This window comes from Martes martes (genome assembly GCF_963455335.1).
Source record: "Martes martes genome assembly, chromosome: 3".
Taxonomy (NCBI): Eukaryota; Metazoa; Chordata; class Mammalia; order Carnivora; family Mustelidae; genus Martes; species Martes martes.
Window position 1 is genome coordinate 62,910,965 of NC_137890.1, and position 14,771 is coordinate 62,925,735.

Consider the following 14,771-nt stretch of genomic DNA (forward strand, 5'->3'; position numbering starts at 1 on the left):
GCTATATACACCCTTATGTTTACTGCAGCATTATTTACAATAGCCAATACATGGAGGCAATCCACGTGTGTACTGATAGACGAATAGGTAAGGAAAATGTAGTGAAGATGTATTTATACAGGTATACAGACACACAATGGAACGTTGCTCAGCTGTAATTAAAAAAGAAATGAAATCTTGGCATTTGCAACAGTGTGGATGGACCTATAGGGATGCTAAGTGAAACAGAGAAACAAATGTATTTCACTCATGTGGAATTTAAAAATATAAATGACAGGGAAAAAGGAGACAAAAAATCAGACTCTTCAATACAGAGAACAAGCTGATGGCTGCCATAAGGGAGGTGGGTAGGGGCATGGGTGAAATAAAGGGGAATAAAGAGTACGCGTATCATTTTTAAAATTAACATATAATGTATTATTTGTTTCAGGGGCACAGGTATGTGAATTATCCGTCTTACATGATTCACAGCACTCGCCATAGCACATACCCTCCTCAATGTCCATAAATTTTTTTTTAAGATTTTATTTATTTATTTGAGAGAGACAGAGAAAAAAAAGCATGAGCAAGGGAGAGGCAGAGGGAGAAGTAGGCTCCCCGCTGAGCAGGGAACCTGACACAGGGCTCTATCCCAGGACTCTGGGGTCACGACCTGAGCCAAAGGCAGACATTTAACAGACTGAGTGACACTTAACAGACCCAGGTGACCCATGAGAGTATACTTATCTTGATGATAATATACTTATCTTGATGAACACTCAGTAATATATAAAATTATTGAATCATTATATTGTACACATGAAGCTAATATAAACTAACATATGTTATACTTCAATTAAAAAAAATACTGCGGGGGCGCCTGGGTGGCTCAGTGGGTTAAAGCCTCTACCATCGGCTCAGGTCATGACCTCAGGGTCCTGGGATCGAGCCCCGCATTGGGCTCTCTGCTCAGCGGGGAGCCTGCTTCCCTTCTTCTCTCTCTGGCTGCCTCTCTGCCTACTTGTGATCTCTGTCAAATAAATAAAATCTAAAAAAAAAAAAAAATACTGCGCATCTATAGGGAAATAAAGATTGATGACATGAGTTTATAAACAGATACAAAATGGTTTAATCAGTCGCCTGGGTGGCTCAGTTGGTTAAGTGACTGCCTTTGGTTCAGGTCATGATCCCGGAGTCCAGGGATTGAGTACTGCTTCGGGCTCCCTGCTCAGCGGGGAGTCTGCTTCTCCCTCTGACCTTCCCCCTCTCATGCTCTCTCTCTCTCTCATTCTCTCTCTCCCAAATAAATAAATACATAAAATCTTTAAAAATGGTTTAATAATCAATTGCTTTCCACTAGATACAACTAATTTGTATTTTTATGTACAAAAATTATTTACAGTATTATTACTTTTCTACAACTTAGAGTTATAAAGAGCTTAAAGACCATGAGAGGTAGAGATAATCCCAGAAGGGTGCACAAGTCAAACTACTGCTCACTGCAAACGCTTTCACCCTTTTTTCTGACAGTCTCCCCATGCCCCTTCTGTTTTGATTTTAACAATCTCAAAGGAAGATTATTCTTATTCCAAAAGAAGGCTGGTGTCTCTAACACTGAGTCACGAAGAAATGGGAAATCTGAACAGACCAATTACTAGTAATGAAACTGAATCAGTCATCCAATAAGTCCCAACAAACTGAAGCTCAGGACCAGATAGAATCACAGGTGAATTCTGCTACACATTTAAAGAAGAGTTAATACCTATTCTCCTGAAACTATCCCAAAAAATAGAAGGCGAAGGAAAACTTCCAAATATATTCTATAAGGTCAACATTACCCATACCAAGACCAGACTAAAGTCACAATTAAAGAAACAACAAACAAATAAATAAAACTACAGGCCAATATTCCCCATGAACTTAGATAGATATACAAATCCTCAACAAAATATTAGCAAAGTACATTCAACAATAAAAAGATCCTTTGCCACGATCAGTGGGATTTATTTTGGGAATGCAAGCATGGTTCAATATTTTCAAATCAGTCAGCATGGTACACCGCATTAGCAAGAGGAGGATAAAAATTATATGATGGTTGCTTTTTTGTTGCTGGGAAGATGGCAGAGTAGGAGGATCCTGTGCTAACCTTGTCCCCTACACACACACCAAGATAACAGCCACATCAGTGCAACAGACTCTGAAAAGGACCCAAAGACTGGCAGAACAGACTTTCCACAGTAGAGAGGAGGCCACATCGAAAAGGTAGGTGAGGTGAAGACACGGTTGAGAACCAACCCCCCGGTAAGACTATCCATGAAGAGGAGCGAACCCCAAGCATGGAGAAGCAAGAGGCTCAGACCACAGAGCAGGCACAGGGAACCTGCGCTGAGAAGACAAGACAAGTCCCCATAACATTTGGCTTTGAAAACTAGTGGGGCTTAATAGGTTTTCAGGACCAGCAGGGCTCAACTCTGGGCACTTTATTTATTTACTTGAGTATAATTAACATAAGTGCTGTATTAGTTTCAGGTGTACAGTATAAGGATTCAACAATTCTATACAATCAAGGTCAGTGTACTATTAATCATCTTTATCTATTTCACCAATCCCCTACCCCACTTACCTTCTGGCAGCTAGCTTGTTCTCTGTATTTAAGACTCTAGTTTTTTGTCTTTTTCTTTGTTGTTTCTTAAATTACATATGTGAATGAAATCATATGGTACTTGTCTTTCTCTGATTGACTTATTGCATTGAACACTATACCCTCTAGGTCCATTCATGTTCTTCTAAAGAAAGGATGTCATTCTTTTTTTATGACCGAGTAATATTCCATTATACGTATGTGTATATGCACCTTCTCTTTATGCATTTATCCATTGGCGGACACTTGAGTTGCTTCCATATACTGGCTATTGTAAATAATGCTGCAATAAACATCGGGGGTATATATAGCTTTTGAAATTAGTGTTTCCATATTCTTTGGGTAAATACCCGGTAGTGGAATTACTGGGTCATATGGTAATTCTACTTTTAATTTCGTGAGGAAACACTATAGTATTGCCCACAGTGCTTGCACCTCTATGTCTACTGCAGCATTACTTACAATAGCCAAGACGTGGCTATTGTACTCAAGTGTCCATTGTTAGATGAATAAAGTGGTGGTGTGTATGCATACATAGAACGGAATATTATTCACCCATAAAAAGAATGAGATTTTGCCACTTGTGACAACATGGATGGACCTACAGGGTATTATGCTAAGTGAAATAAGCCAGACCAGAAAAGGACAAATACCATGTAGTTTTGCTTATATGTGGAATCTAAAAAATAAAACAAACAAACAAAAATGAACGAACAAACAAAAAGTAGAACCAGACCTGTAAATACAGAGAACAAACTGATGGTTGCCAAAGGGGAGGCAGGTGGGGAGAGGCACAAAACAGGTGAAGGAGAGTGGGGGATACAGGCTTCCAGTCATGGAATGAGTAAGTCTTGGGGGATAAAAGGTACAGCATAGGAAACACAGTGAGTGACACTCTAATAGTGTTGTATGGTGAAGGATGGCAGCTACACTTGGGAGCATAACATAATGTATAGACTTGTCGAATCACTAGCTTATGTATCTAAAATGAATGTAACTTTTTAAAAAAGATTTTATTTATTTATTTGACAGACAGAGATCACAAGTAGGCAGAGAGGCAGGCAGAGAGAGAGGGGGAAGCAGGCTCCCTGCTAAGCCAAGAGCTGGATGCGGGGCTCGATCCCAGGACCCTGAGATCATGACCCGAGCCGAAGACAGAGGCTTAACCAACTGAGCCACTCAGGCACCCCTAAAATGAATGTAACATTTTGTGTCAAGTATATTTCAATAGAGAAAATGTTTGTAAAAGTAAGGGGGAGACAACTCTTAGGGTCCGTGATCAAAGGAGCGAGACTGATACAAAGCGAAGGTCAAGCAAAGCTTTATTTCGCGCCAAGCATCAGGAATCAAACTGACTGGTAAGGGCTATCTCTTACTAAGAGATGACGATGACGACCCCGACAGGGCCGCTCCCCAGAAGGACACTCTGGACGAGGCCGCTCTCCGACGAAGCCGCTCTGCACGAGGCCGCTCTGGACGAGACTGCTCAGAGGAGGCTGCTGTCGATGAGGCCACTCCCTGGAGGGAGGCTGCTCTGGCAAGCACTCCCGAGGACTCTGACAGCTCTTACTGACTGCTCTTACAGCTCTCGATGACTCCTACAGCTGATAGCTCTCGCTGACAGCTCTCACAGCTCTTGCTTCTCCAGCGAGACCGCTCCCGACGAGGCCCACAGCTCCTACTCCTACAGGGGACAGCTCTTACTCCCTGGAAGGAGGCTGCTCAGGCAAGGCCACTCCCCGGAGGGAGGCTGCACTGGCAAGGCCTCTTGACGGCTCTCACAGCTCCGACTGGCAGCTCTTACTGCTCCGGCGAGACTTCGAGAGACTGCCCCTACTAGCCTCGCAAACCAACTTTTATAGAGGCACTTTTAGCCGGGCTATACACAGGTAGCCAATGAGATTGCAATACACGGGCGGCCAATTGAATTTCAATTTACACTAGTAGATATATGTGTGCCCCTCTGATTGGATGTCTTCACCTGGCCTGACCCGCCCCTCCATCTAGGCTTTGCAAGGAAGTTCCTCTGGGAGGGGCAGGGTCAATCTAAGTTCACTGCAACAATATGGCTCCCTCTGATTAAGTAGGCCCTTACACCCTACCTTCTGACACCTGTTGGACAAGCCTGGCTCTGCCTGGGGAGGTGTGGCAACACCTGGAATTCTGAGTGAGGTCAGCCATTATGACCACGACAACCCTCTCCCTCCTAATTCACACACAACCAAGGAAACAGTCATAATGGACTCTCTAGAGGACTTTGCAGTCTGCAAAGCGTTTTCACCAACAGTTGCTAATTTTTATACACAGGCAGCCTTCTGCCCGAATGGGCCGTGTTTCAAGGGTCTGCCTGCACAATGCTTGTTTGGAAACCTAGACAAAATTTTCCACAGAAACAATGCTCCTGGGTTGACATTTGTTTTCACAAGCCAGAAACTGATGCAATCCGATTGTGGTAATCCATTAAAACTCCTCACCACCACCTCTGTGTGTGTGGTGGGGAGGAAGGGATATAGAAATAATTTGAAAAAAGCACTTTATACTTTAACTGTAATCTGTTTTACTATGCAGTTTATATATATATTTAGAGGATTCTTTTATTTCTGAATAATTGGATGAAATGTTAAAAAATATATATCTAGCTCTTATTTTTTGTGATTCCCCAGAAGTCTAAAAATACAAGCCTGTTTGGATGGATACCAGTGCTCCGGCACCATACTACTCATGAGGGACCCGGCACCTCCACACGGGCCATGGTTTAACTTTGGGGAGTCAGAGCATCGCTCCCTGCTGCACCTCGGGCAGTGAGAGTGAAGCCCCAGCCCACCCCCACTGTGGCGAGCCTGTTCTGCCGCCTCCCCTGTGAACTGCGCAGGAAGCGGGGTGGTTGATGGAGAATTAAAGACTTGAGGATGGTTCTCCCCCTCCCCTTCCCTTTCATTTCTTAAGTCCCAGAGATGGAAGATCTAATTTTCCTGCCTCCCTGCATGATGGCAGATCCCAGTCTCTCTCCGGACATTCTTGAAGCAGGAGAACAGTCAGCTCTTTAAAATTGGTCAGGATTTTTACTCCTGGTAGTAACTAATAGAAGCTAGGAGGCTGAAAGACGTCCCTCCTCCCCACCACCGCCCCGAGCCCAGGTTTCTCCCAACCCCCTTTCTGTGTTTCCGTAGATTCCAGTAAGGAAGACCTGGGTGGTGCTCCTTAGGAAGCTATCCTTGACCTTGACCCTCAGCTGGCAGGGTCAAGTCTGTGTGTGCCCCAACACTGTGGTCAGCTCTTTATATCCATGCGCACGCATTCCTCTCCTTCTTGAGGGCAGAGAAACACTAGCAGGGGGCTTGCCCAAAGCAGGCACTTGGTAGTTATTTCTAAAAGAGAATTTGTGGCAACAAATTTCCTTTGTTGTTTGGTTTTGAAGACACCTTTGTGTATTTAAGACATATCAAGACATCTCGAGTTGCTGGGGATGAGGGGACTAAGGGTGCAGGAGGGAGGGGAGAGAGAGAGACCAGGATGATGAGAGGGAAAAGAAGGTTTCTGAAAGGCTCATGTGAGCAAATGATACAGGGCTGCCAGATGAACCCTGAACTAGAGGTGGACATGAGGGAGAGGTGGTCTCCAGAGCTCGTGAGCCCTTCCTCTCTTCTCCATCAGAGGTCCTATTCTTGAAAGCCCACCCTGGGCTGAAGCCAAGGCAGCAGTGAGAATAGAAAAACGAAGGGGATGGAGCCCCCCACAAACTGGTGAAGAGAGGACATCTAAGGGCTTCTGGGCTCTTCCACTGGGAGGGGTTACACGTGAGGATGCATAAAAGGACAGCCATGAGTTGGGATTGTTGGTACACACACGGGAGCAACCATCCCACGCCTCCAGAGTCAGAACATTGTCCTCCTGGCCAACTCATCAATGACACATAAAACACATACCATGAATTGAATGAATGACGATTTTTTTAATCTTGAGTGTTTTTCTTGGAGGGAGAGTCGTGTTGTAGATATTTTTCACATCTGCAAAATATCCAACGTATCTATTCTGCAAAATAACAGAAGACTCAATTTAAGTGGAGGTGAAAAGTCTATCCTCAGCATTCCTGATTTTGTTTTTGTTTTTGTTTTTACATAGAACTTAGGGAGAATCATTAATGAAAGAAACATTTATTGAGTGCCATTATATGACTAGGCATGCTTATGTTTGTTGCCTCATGACTGAATATCTCCCTTAGAAGAAAAGTTCTGAACTCTGTGCTGTGGGGAAGGAACAAGAAGGGAGCCACATGTTGCTCCTATAGGCCACTTTCTACTGAACGGACACCTAACCAGACCCAGGGAAAGAGCTACAACATTTCACCAAGACGTAGTTAATACGAGTGTGGAAAAGCTCAGTCTGGGTGGAGGCTTAACTGTGACTAAGTTCAAGGAAGGTTTGTGCTCTGGCACACATTTGTGCTCCTAATCACGAAAGGACTTGAGCTCCACACACCTCTAACGAAGATACATATGCTCTTGTCCCTGAGGCCAGCTTGAGTGTATTTTTTAAAGATTTTATTTACTTATTTGAGAGAGAATGTGTGCAGTAGAGAGACCAAGAGCATGGAGAGGAGCAGAAGGAGAGGGAGAAGCAGACTCCCCAATGAGCAGAGAGCCCCAGGGTCATGACCCAAGCTGAAGGTAAACACTTAACTGACTGAGCCACCCACATGCCCCAGAAATTGGATATTACTAAGGTATCATTAAGGTATATATTTTTTAAAGATTTTATTTATTCATTTGACAGACAGAGATCACAAGTAGGCAGAGAGGCAGGCAGAGAGAGAGAGGAAAGGACGCAGGTTCCCTGCTGAGCAGAGAGCCCGATGCAGGGCTCGATCCCAGACCCCGGGTCCATGACCTGAGCTGAAGGCAGAGGCCTTAACCCACTGAGCCACCCAGGTGCCCCAAGGTATGATATTTTTATTTTTTAAAGATTTATTTGTTTGTTTTAGAGGGGCAGAGGGGCGGAAGTAGAGGGAGAGAGAGAATCTCAAGCAGACTTCCCCATGGAATGTAGAGCCCGTTGCAGGGCTTGATCTCATGACCCGAGATTATGACCTTGAGCTGAAATTAAGAGTTAGATTCTTATCCAACTGAGCCACCCAGGTGCCCCTTAAGATATAATATTTTTAGATATGATCAATGGTGTTATGGTATTTTTACCCTCGAGAGTCTATGTGAATGCCACACTAAAATACTTGTGAGATAAAATGACCCGATGACTGGGATTTCCTCCACAGTCATCTGAGATCTGTGGAGAAGGGGTGTGTGTGTGTGTGTGTGTGTGTGTGTGTGTGTGTGTGTGTGTGTGCATGTGAGGAGAGTGGGGAGGGAATGAATGCAACATGATAAAACGATGGTTGAAGTGGTGCGAGGACTACAAGGGGATTTATTATAGGATTGTCTCAGCTTTTTATGTTTGAAATTATTCACCATAAAATATTGTTGAAAGGATAAAATAGGGTAACTGCATATATTTCACATGGATTTTCTGAGTATTAAATGAGATAATATTTGTCAAAGTATAACAGTGTCTGGAATAGAATAGGTTTGGTAAGATGTTAATTTCCCCTTTTTCTTTCAAAATACGGCCGCCCCCTCTTGTCTCTTTGATTCTCCCCCCCCCACACACACACACACACGAGATGTTCTGCAAGAGATGAATGGCCCAAGTAGGGGTTTGTGAAAGACTCATTTCCTCTCAGAGAGAAATCAAAGGCTAGTGATTTTCCATAATCTTCGTGTCTGGAATCCTAGAAATTAGACCTTTCTACTTTGGGAAGGAATCAATTCTTGAACTCCATAAGCAGAGACCAATGTTAAATGGAGAGCAGGATTCCCCAGGGCAGGTTGTGTGTGTGTGTGGGGGGGGGGTTACTCATAGACATGGCTCTCTGGCCCTGGGAGGGACCCAGGCCTGTCACAGGCACCAGAGTGGAGCGGCCCGATCACGAGAGGAAAAGAGTGCACAGTGAAACCAAATAATGGCTGCTGAACTCCCCCAAAGGTCCCCTCCTTTAAGAATGGCAACTTACCTGAGAAGGGGTTTCAACTCCCTGAAATTTAGTACTGGTGCTTTTATCTGTTCGCCGTTCTCCAAAATAATAAAGGCTCTCCTACAGAAAAGGGGGCAACACAGTCATGGCTCACATGCACCTTCTTTTCCTGTGGAAGGCATTCTTAAAGGTTCTAAGGGCACATTATTTCCTCAAGTCTGCAGCCTGTAGGCAGAGGTTACTCAAACTAAAGTTAACAACAAAAAAAATCGTATCAAGGTTTTTTACACAAACACGCACTCACATACAACTGAAACCAAAGTTTCACAAAACAATACTTACCTTTTGATATTTTCTGTTCGAATCTAGTCCATTTTATTTTTAAAAACGCTAGTCACAATCCAAAAGTTGACTTTACAATTCACTGAGAGATTGGACCCCGTTTGGAAAACACTGGGGAAGAGCCTCCATTTTCCTAACCTGTGTGTCTCAAATTAGGAATAAAGCAGATGGTGGCACCACAGAGTGGGGCACTGGAGACAACCCGAAGTTTCTCTTCTCAGACTGCTGGCCAAGTGGGGAGCAGAGCTGCTGGCCATGTCCATTCAGTGGGAATTTCTCAGCACAATCATGGCAGAAATAAGACTGAGAACCCCACTTTAAGAACCGGAAATAGCCCACCCTGTCTCTGCAGAAATTTTCAGAGGGCCCAGCCTCCAATAGATCCCATAGATATTAACTATGAGAGGTTAATAACATCAAGGAGAGATTTTGTTCTGCGTTGGAAAATGTACCTTTGACCTACCTAGTGCTTCTAAGGATGTTGGAGGTCCTTTGGAGAACCTACCAAACCAATCTTGATATTATTCTTGTGAGGAAGGAGACCGTCCCCTAACTAGGGGCATAAGAATGGGGCTGGGAGCAACTGAGCTACTACTCCTACTCCTACTCCTGAGTAGGAGGCATTGTGACTGTGGAGTTGTTTTACACTTGGACAGGTTGACTTTACCCCCTCCCTCCTTAATCCTGTCCCTATTAGACCCTACCTTTATTTAAAATGTTGGTATTACTGTAGACATCATGGATTTTTTTCCATTAATCTTGAGTTTAAAACATAGTGCATTTGATTACTGAAAATTACTGAAACTACTGAAAATTTTGGCATTCCCTTAAATTTTGTGCCTGAGGGGAGTTTCTCACTGACCTCACCCTAGCCCTGGCCCAGACTAAGAGGCACCTAGGTCAGTTACTAACCAGTGCAAATTAAACTAGGAAATATGGTATATTAACTAACTAGAATGTAAAGAAAATTTTGGAAAAAAAAATACACAAGGACATATCAAAATGAGGCTTTCTAATAAGTGGATCTCTAATTACAACTTCATTAAGTACCACGACTCAAAGAACCATCTTAACATCCTACCAGTGAGGCTTCAGAACTATCAGATTCAATCAGCACAAGATCATCTGTAGTAACATCTTTCCTACCTCTGCAGTTGTAAATATTCCACTGGCAATAAGGTAGGCACAAATCATCGTTCCAGTTCTTCCTGCAAAAGAAAAGAAGTTAGTCCACGAACAACCTGTTCATGGCAGTACTTGGTATAAAGATGCTGTCAGAAATATTCAAAGAGCTCATTTGGGATCGATTTTCTTTTCCTCTGAAAGTGCTTGTTCAAAAGATTTCAATTCAGGAATAGCCAAAGCTGTTTCTTTGCTCTGAGGTTGTATCTAGAATTCTGTCCCGTGTGCACAAAGGCACGTGCGCACGTGTATACTGTTCTTGAATCCCCGCTGCTGGGGACTGCAGTGACAGGCAGAGCCAGTGAGGTCTCCTCTAGGACCTTAGAGCTAAAGAGCTACTTACCAGTTAAGAACTAATTACACACCCTGTTTTTCCAACTAACATAAATAAAAGTACCTATAAAAGACAAAACGTGATCAGAACCCAAAACATGACATAGCATTTATAACACCCATTTTTTCTTTCTATTTTTGAGTCTTTAAGTGTGTTATGAAACATACATGAAGGTAAACAGAACAGTATAACAAACCCCATATATCTGTTTCCCAGAGTATATTATATTGTTGTCCTTGTTCGCTCCTCTTCCTTCCTTCCATGTTTTTCTTCCTCTCTTCTACCACAGCATTTCACTTTTTAAACTTTTTGTAAGTATGCTCCACACCCAGCACAGAGCCCAGTGGAGGGCTTGAACCCATGACCCTGAGATCAAGATCTGAGCTGAGATCAAGAGTCAGACACTTAAGCAACTGAGTGACCCAGGCACTCCCTCTAGCATTTTAAAGCAAACCCGTGATTGCATGTTATTTCATCCTCAAAATTTATGTTTTACTCTAAATTATATTTTTGCCCTGCTATACAAAATTTGATTTAAAAAATACAGTGTGTCTTTTATTTCTACAGTTATCTGTAGCTTTTGTCTTAGCCAGTGTATGCTGAACTTACTTTGTGTAATTTCAAGCTTACCCTTTTAACTTTAGATATATACTACTTCCTATTCTTTTTCTTTTTCAATGAACAACTAAACTTATTTTACAACCCATAGTTTGGAAAAAATTCTAAGCCAAGTACTTCCAAAGAAGACTTTTTACCACCTCATGCTGTGATACGTAAAGGCTTCTTGCTAAAGGAAATCCTGACTATTACCAACCCTGCTCCCAGTGGTAAAGACTGTTAACATTTCAGTTCTGTCTGGAGGCCATCCTTGGGTCTCTATAACTGGTATTTTCCCATCTGAAAAACACTTTTGCAGATTCCCTGTCCTTGTGGCTGTGTACAGTCACAGACACAGTACATATCCTATCATCCAATCAAATCAAGTACGGCAGGGAAGCATAAAAAGATACATACTTACCTTCAGTCATTTATCTTAATTTAAAACATAAGGATTTGGAAAACAGTGTGGAGATTCCTGAAGAAATTAAAAATAGAGCTACCCTATGACCTGCAATTGCACTCCTGGGTATTTACCCCAAAGATACAGATGGAGTGAAAAGAAGGGCCATCTGTACCCCAATGTTCATAGCAGCAATGCTCACAGTCGCCAAACTGTGGAAAGAACCAAGATGCCCTTCAAAGGACGAATGGATAAAGAAGATATGGTTCGTATATATAAAGGAATATAATGCCTCATCAGAAAGGATGAATACCCAACTTTTATAGGGGCTGAAAAAGCATTTGACAAAGTGCAGCATCCCTTCCTGATTAAAACTCTTCAAAGTGTAGGGATCGAGGGCACATACCTCAATATTATCAAAGCCATCTATGAAAAACCCACTGCAAATATCATTCTCAATGGAGAAAAACTGAAAGCTTTTCTGCTAAGGTCAGGAACACGGCAAGGATGTCCGTTATCACCACTGCTGTTCAGCATAGTACTAGAAGTCCTAGCCTCAGCAATCAGGCAACAAAAAGAAATTAAAGGCATCCAAATTGGCAAAGAAAAAGTCAAACTATCACTCTTTGCAGATGATATGATACTATATGTGGAAAACCCAAAAGGCTCCACTCCAAAACTGCTAGAACTTGTACAGGAATTCAGTAACGTGGCAGGATATAAAGTCAATGCATGGAAATCCGCCGCATTTCTTTACACTAACAAAAAGACAGAAGAAAGAGAAATTGAGGAGTCAGTCCCATTTACAATTGCACCCAAAACCATAAGATACCTAGGAATAAATCTAACCAAAGAGGCAAAGAATCTATACTCAGAAAACTATAAAGTACTCATGAAAGAAATTGAGGAAGACACAAAGAAATGGAAAAATATTCCATGCTCATGGATTGGAAGAACAAATATTGTGAAAATGTCTATTCTACACATTTAATGCAATCCCTATCAAAATCCCATCCATTTTTTTTAAAGAAATAGAACAACAGAACAAATAGAACAGTAGAACAAATAATCCTAAAATTTATATGGAACCAGAAAAGACCTCGAATAGCTAAAGGAATATTGAAAAAGAAAGCCAAAGTCGGTGGCATCACAATTCCAGACTTCAAGCTCTATTACAAAGCTGTCATCATCAAGACAGTATGGTACTGGCACAAAAACAGACATATAGATCAATGGTACAGAATAGAGAGCCCAGAAATAGGCCCTCAACTCTACGGTCAACTAATCTTCAACAAAGCAGGAAGGAATGTCCAATGGATAAAAGACAGCCTCTTCAACAAGTGGTGCTGGGAAAATGGACAGCCACATGCAGAAACATGAAATTGGACCATTTCCTTACACCACACACGAAAATAGACTCAAAATGGATGAAGGACCTCAATGTGAGAAAGGAATCCATCCAAATCCTTGAGGAGAATGCAGGCAGCAACCTCTTCGACTTCAACCGCAGCAACTTCTTCCTAGGAACATCGCCAAAGGCAACAGAAGCAAGGGCAAAAATGAACTATTGGGATTTCATCAAGATCAAAAGCTTTTGCACAGCAAAGGAAACAGTTCACAAAACCAAAAGACAACTGACAGAATGGGAGAAGATATTTGCAAACGACATATCAGATAAAGGGCTAGTATCCAAAATCTATAAAGAGCTTATCCAACTCAACACCCAAAGAACAAATAATCCAATCAAGAAATGGGCAGAGGACATGAACAGACATTTCTGCAAAGAAGATATCCAGATGGCCAACAGACACATGAAAAAATGCTCCACATCACTCGGCATCAGGGAAATACAAATCAAAACCACAAGGAGATACCACCTCACACCAGTCAGAATGGCGAAAATTAACAAGTCAAGAAATGCAATGCTGGCGAGGATGGGGAGAGAGGGGGAACCCTCCTACACTGCTGGTGGGAATGCAAGCTGGTGCAACCACTCTGGAAAAGAGTGTGGAGGTTCCTCAAAAAACTGAAAATAGAGCTACCCTATGACCCAGCGATTGCACTACTGGGTATATATCCTAAAGATACAAACGTGGTGCTCCGAAGGAGCACATGCACCCAAACGTTTATAGCAGCAATGTCCACAATAGCCAAACCATGGAAAGAACCTAGATGTCCATCAACAGATGAATGGATAAAGAAGAGGTGGTACATATACACAATGGAATACTATGCAGCCATCAAAAGACATGAAATCTTGCCATTTGCGACGATGTGGATGGAACTAGAGGGTATTATGCTTAGCGAAATAAGCCAATCGGAGAAAGACAACTATCATACGATCTCTTTGATATGAGGAAGTGGAGATGCAATGTGGGGGGGTTGGGGGCAGGTAGGAAAAGAAAAAATGAAAGAAGATGGGATCGGGAGGGAGACAAACCATAAAAGACTCAATCTCAAAAAACAGACTGAGGGTTGCTGGGGGGAGGGGGGAACGGAGAGGGTGGTGGGGATATGGACATTGGGGAGGGTATGGGCTATGATGAGTGCTGCGAAATGTGTAAACCTGGCGATTCACAGACCCGTACCCCTGGGGATAAAAATACATTATATGTTTATTAAAATAAATAAATAAATTTTTAAAAAAGTTTCAAAAGAACTTTCATATCAAAATAACATTTAAAATGATTCCTCACAATGTTGGTGTGAGGTTTATTATGTATTTTGGGGTAAGTAGTCCCTGCTTTCACATTTGTAATGTCAGATTAAAGAGGTCATTTCTAAGCTATTTAACAAACCTCCGATTGGCACCAGAACAAGGTTGGAGCCCATAGGACTGTTCCTATAAGCAGTCCCCGCAGAGCTTGTGATACAAGCTTCAATTACACACGCAGTCCTTGGAGGACAAGAGAATCTGGGTAAACATAAGCAGACGTTACAGTAGATTCTTTCTCTTTGTAACGTCACCGTGAAGTCAAAGGAAACGTCTGCCTAGAGAAATCTAGATTATTTTAAAATACACCCCCTGACACAGACTCTGCTCCCAGCCAACTTCATTTAAATTTAGGGAACTCTGTGAAGATCATCTTTTCACTATAAACACTGCTTAGTCCAGTGTCCACAGGGAATCCCATTCACTTCGTTGCTGGATGCTATTTTATTCCAAGTACCTTAACGTCATTATTTATGTATTTATATATTATATAAATAAAATGTCCTTATTTACGAACATGGCCTGAATGCAGTTGCTCTTTTTCCCTCCAAATAG

General features: G+C 42.3%; 1 pseudogene across 1 annotated transcript in view; it reads right to left on the bottom strand.

Moving 5' to 3' along the window:
* Positions 1–8,690: 8,690 nt before the first annotated feature.
* LOC308339394 (mitochondrial ornithine transporter 1-like) overlaps positions 8,691–14,771 on the bottom strand; it is a 35,661-nt pseudogene continuing 29,580 nt past the window's right edge. The window contains exons 8-9 of the transcript XR_013968495.1: positions 10,134–10,195; positions 8,691–8,765 (exon numbers count right to left, since the gene is read on the bottom strand). The product of XR_013968495.1 is annotated as a mitochondrial ornithine transporter 1-like (transcript). The remainder of the gene's footprint in view (positions 8,766–10,133; positions 10,196–14,771) is intronic.